Below are 5502 nucleotides of genomic sequence, written 5' to 3'. Positions count from 1 at the left end.
AATGCCACTCGCTGTCTTTCGGACGTACACATTTCTGTTGGGCACATACCTAGGAGTGGAATTGATGGGAAGGACAAATTTTGACGATGTTAAGAAGAGAAGCTTCCAAAAATACGAGTACATCATTCTTTTTCTGAAGGGAGGAGCGAGCTGAGGGCCATGGGGTTAGTGAACAAAAGTCCTGGAAGAAGGCGAGGGATTGCTCCAGGCAGCGTTTCTGAAACTTCCGATTACACACGCATCTCCTGGAATCTTGCTAAGAGGCAGGTTCTGACACAGGAGACCTGGAGGGGGCCTGAGACTTAGTACCTCTAACAAGAGTCCAGTGCTGGTCTACGGAGCACACTTTGAGGAGCAAGGGACTGAAGAACAGGGGGAATGCACCATAGGTAGGAGGCTCCCCTCCCAGCACAGAAGAGGAAGAGCGTCCATATTGGGGGGGGGGGAGGGGCGGCGGGGAGTAAACTTGGAAGGTGGGGGGCGGGCTCTGCCCTGTCGATGGTCCTCTGCGGGGAGGGGAGAAGCCCCTCTTGATGACATCTGCTGAGTCCTCTGGCGTCAGTGGTCCCATCCGGGCTGGCAAAGCTCCTGAAGTTCTCACAGTGGACTCCGGCCAGCTGGCAGGAGCCTGCTCCCACCCCCGGCCACACAGGATGTGAGGGCAGGGCATGCCTGGGTCCTGGCTTCTCTTGTGGGGGCAGAAGGCTCTGATGTGCAATCTATTGTAGCTACTGAAGAAGAGCACTGGGAGAAGCGAGGAACAGAGCTGACCCCAAAACTGCCGCCCCTGGAGAGGAGTATTGCTAAGTTGGCAGGGCTCCCTTTGGCAAAGGGAAGGGGAAGATGCAATTGAAAGACTGCCCCCCCCCAAAAAAAAAACCCAAAAAACAAACCCTCCTTTCTTTATTCTTAGTTGGTAAATAGAGTGAGAGCTCTTGGAGCATTTATTTATTTAAAATTTTCTCCGTTGTATTTTATTCTTTTTTTAAAAAATTTCTCTCCCCTTCTCCCCCCCCCCAGTTGTCTGCTCTCTCTGTCCATTCGCTGTGTGTTCTTGTGACTGCTTCTATCCTTATCAGCGGCACCAGGAATCTGTGTCTCTTTTTGTTGCGTCATCTTGTTGTGTCAGCTCTCCGTGTGTGCGGCGCTATTCCTGGGCAGGCTGCACTTTTTTCACGCTGGGTGGTTCTCCTTATGGGGCTCACTTCTTGTGCATGGGGCTCCCCTACAAGGGGGACACCCCTGCATGGCAGGGCACTCCTTGTGCGCATCAGCACTGCGCATGGACCAGTTCCACATGGGTCAAGGAGGCCCGTGGTTTAAACCTTGGACCTCCCATGTGGTAGGCGGACACCCTATCCATTGGGCCAAGTCTGCTTCCCTCTTGGAGCATTTATGCTCTTGCCAGGGTGGGCAGTTGACTTGGTGTGTAAGGGCACATAGGGGTGCAGAAGCAACAGTCCTGTGGAATTCCCCATCCCTGCTCTCCCCTCCAAGAGGCCATGCTGCCCTCCAGTTCAGCTGGTCCCCGATTGCCCCCCCCTTGTGGCACATGGAGCTCTAAGTCGCTCTCTGTCTCCCCTTTGTCAAACCATCTCTCCGACTCAGGGATGTGCATTGCGTGAATATAATCAACTGGTTATGAGAATTTTCTGAGCTAAAAAACATTTGAGCAAGCGGGCACAGCTCAGTGGTTGAGCACCTGCTTTGCACGTATGAGGTCCTGGGTTTACTCCCCAGTACTTTCTAAAAACAACAACAACAAAGTAGCTGAAGGGAGCCTGCAGATAGTCCTTCAACATTCTCTTGCTTGTTTAGGATGTTTTCTAGCTGCCTTATTCTTGTATCCATAGCACAGGGAAATGATGAGCATTTTGGGGAGACTCTTGGTATGTTTATAAGAAGAAAAGAGCCTGTAGATTGTGTTGGACCAGAGCGCATCCACCTGTGCATGCACGTGTGTGTGTGCGTGTGCACATGGGCGTCATCTGGATTTTAAGATCTGAGTCTTTGTTATTTCATTTGGAAAAAGAATTTACCTCTGAGAATTTCAGCACCTGGATGAATCCAGAAATTGACTAAAAGTAAAGTTCGAGGGTTCCTTGCCAGATTAAAGCAGGAGGAGAGTTATGACTTAAGAGTCTTTTCCTCTCACGTTTAGGAACAAGTGACTCTTTGGAGGAAGCCAGGACTGACTCTTCTGGAATGTCAGCCAAGAAGACGGTGCCTGTGCCCAAAGGCTTTGTCGAGGTTGCCAAGGAAGGTGCAGAGCTGGTCATGCCGCCGTAGCCAGCGGAGCCGAATTGAGTCAAGGTTTTGTGCGGGGCCCCTGCCTCTTCTTCATCAGACACGACACCCCAGCGGCATTTTGTTCTGTGGCAGGTTCTCTTCTCCATAGAGAGGCACTTGCTGGACATGATTCCTTTCCCTTCTGCCCACCTTGCCTTACTGTAGACTCCGTGTGACCACATCGGTGCAGGGGTTCGAAGGCCAAGGTCAAGTGTGTTCATCGGGCTGGTTTGCGAATGCCCCTGCTGAATATTCCACGGTCATCAGAAAGAACTGAGGCTCCAGGCGTGGGAAGTCGAATGCTGGTTCTGCAGTGTTCAGGTGCTGCTCATTGGTTCTGCGCTCGCGGACATACCAGGGCGGGCCAGCTTCGCTCACAGTCTGTGCCCATCATTTGTGGGTATCTTGGGGGCATCCCAGAGATCCGGGCATCATCCTCAAGCACTGCCCCTCCCCTGCCAGGCTCAGCAGATATCCCTGCATAGGTCCCCTTGCCTGCAAAGCGACAGGTCTTGAGATGTAAACGTGGAAGCCACACAGGGCCACACAAACAGTGTGGATAAAGTGTCTGCATGGCCCAAGGATCACCGAATCCCTTGCAAAAACCACCCATTAGCTCTTCTTTCCACAGAGGGAGCTTTAGATACAAGTCCAGGGGCTTGGCAATGGGCTGGAAGGCAAGTCCCTGAAACAGATGTCCCAAGTCCTCTCCATGGCCCGTCCCTTCCAACCACACACGTAGTGCAAGAGGGGTCCTCACAGCCAGTGATTCCTGCAGCAATCCCTTAGTTACTTGACATGCTCAGGCGGGGCCCAAGCCTGTTCCTTGTCTAAGAATGACCCTCCCTACATTAGTATTTTTTTCCTGATAAAAAAAGAATCTGTGCTATGGCAGAAATTTTGGAAACTATAGAAGAGAATGCAAAGAATGGTTTGTCACCTACAATTCCACCACCCAGTGATCCCGCTGTGAGCAGAGATGTATATCCTTCCCTACTCAAGCAGTGCGTGCGCCAACAGGCCTTTCTAGCTCAGGAAGGGAATAAAGCACAAATATCCAGGCCAGGATAATGGGGGTGGGTGATGGCAGCACAACCCTGTGAACATAACTAACAGCACTGAATTTTATATTTGAATGGGATAGGGGGAAATTTTAAGTTGTATATCTGGTACTAGAGTATATATCTTTTACAAAACAAACGGTGAACCCCAAGTTAAACCATGGATTATAGTGCATAGAACAGTTATAAAAATGTGCTTCCATCAGTTGTAACAAACTGTACCACACAAGTGTGAGGTGTTAATAATAGGGTGGTATATGGGAAATCTGTTGTTTGAAGCATGATTTTTCTGTAGACCTACAACTTCTCTAGTAAAAAAAAAAAAGTGGTATATGGGAATCTTGTATCTTATGTGTGATTGTTCTGTAAATTCACAACTCAATTTTTATAAAAGACATGCACTACAATTATATGCACAGACTTGTGTATGCCCAAATTAGAACAGTTTAACAAACATTGAATACACATCTGGAATGTTCCAGACAGTGTGCTGGGTGCTAGAGATTAATGAGTAATTGAGAATTAATCCTTGTCCCCAAGAGGTTTCACAGGGGGGCAGAGAACACGTGCCTAGGACGAAACCTGAAAGCCTGTGTCACTGCTGGACTCAAACCCCTGCACACGCCTTCACTGCGGGAATGTTAGGGTCCACGTGGGTGTTTTCAGTTTCAGTGTAACTTTCCTTTTTCTTGAGACCGCTTCTCAGTAGGGATTCTTCATTTAATGATTTAATGATTTTTCTACTTTCTAGCTCATTCTGTGATTAAGCATCACAGGAAGATAACGTTTTTACATAGGTAAGCCTCTTTAACCCTGGAAAAACTTAAAATTCACCAGAGATGATGACGTAAATCAGAACTCAGGGCATGAAAAAGGTGGTGTTACACAACTCAACCATGAAAAGACAAATAACCCAATTAAGAACTGGTTAAAGCATTTGAATAGATAGTTCTCCAAAGAAGATAGACAAATGACCAGGAAGTACATGAAAGAGTGCCCAACATTACTAGTCACTGGGAAAACTGCACATCAAAACCACAGTGAGTTATTATCATTTCATATCTGCTGCGATGGGCATAATGAAAAAGACAGACCATAATAAAAGTTAGCAAGAATATGGAGGAATCAAAGCCCTCATCCATTGTTGGTGAGAATGTAGAATAGTGTAGCAGCTTGAGAAACCAGTTTGGCAGTTCTTTAAAAGCTGAGTAGAGAGTTACTTCAAATTCTCAGTATATACCCAAGAGAATTGAAAATTATATCTACACAAAACTTGTACATGAATGTTCATAATAGCCCAAAATGGAAACAATCCAAATGTCCATCAGTTGATGAATGGATAAACAAAATGTGATATATGCATACAACTGGAAAATTAGCCAGAAAGAGTGGAGCGCTGACACATGCTCAAGCATATGAGCCTAGAAACCATTATATTAAGTGACTAGAGGGCAGTCACAAAGTCCGCATATTGTACGATCCCATTATATGAAATGTCGGCAACTGGTACCTCCATAGGGACAGAAAGCAGATGTGTGGCTGCCAGGAATTGGGGGGCTGGGGAGATGGAGAGTGCCTGCTAATAGGCACAGTGTATCTTTTGGGTGTGATAGCAATGTTCTGGAATTACCAATGGTGATGTTTGTGCAACTCCATGAATATACTAAAAACCTCTGAATTGTACACTTTTAAAGGGTGAATTTTATGGTATGTGAATTATATCTCAACGGAGCTGTTATTGTAAAAAAAGAGTGAGAGCAAGGCACCTGGGGCACAAAATGTAAGGAGAGGCTCACTCAGGGTCATGCAAGTGCAGGGCTGGCACCTAAGAGTACATGCCTCCTTAAGTTTCGTACCCTAGTTGCCTCGCTTACCTCACCCTGATTCAGGCCCTAAGGAGAATGCACTCCTCCTGGTAGATTTGAAAAAGACGGGAAATCTGCCCAGGGACCAGCTTCTGGAAAAAGCTCCCTGCCTCTGAGAATGTCATTTGGCTTGTCCTCTTTCTCTGGACGCAGGCTCGTGGCCATGCCGTGCTGCCAAGTGCCGGGCTTCCCTGAGCCGCCTGAGAATGGAGTTGGCACAGGAAGGCGGTGAGGAGAGTATGGGTCTCTGATGACATCGAGAAACCAACCAACCCGAGGGCCACGGC

At 47.7% G+C, this 5502-nt stretch overlaps 1 long non-coding RNA gene across 1 annotated transcript; it reads left to right on the top strand.

Annotated features, from left to right (window-relative positions):
* Positions 1 to 295: 295 nt before the first annotated feature.
* Positions 296 to 3760, top strand: LOC131275308 (uncharacterized). Its single transcript, XR_009182716.2, has 2 exons — positions 296 to 389; positions 2162 to 3760. It is a non-coding gene; the product is annotated as an uncharacterized lncRNA (long non-coding RNA).
* Positions 3761 to 5502: the final 1742 nt, after the last annotated feature.

The sequence above is a fragment of the Dasypus novemcinctus genome, chromosome 22 (genome assembly GCF_030445035.2).
Source record: "Dasypus novemcinctus isolate mDasNov1 chromosome 22, mDasNov1.1.hap2, whole genome shotgun sequence".
NCBI classification, from domain to species: Eukaryota; Metazoa; Chordata; class Mammalia; order Cingulata; family Dasypodidae; genus Dasypus; species Dasypus novemcinctus.
This window is presented reverse-complemented; position numbering and strand designations above follow the sequence as displayed.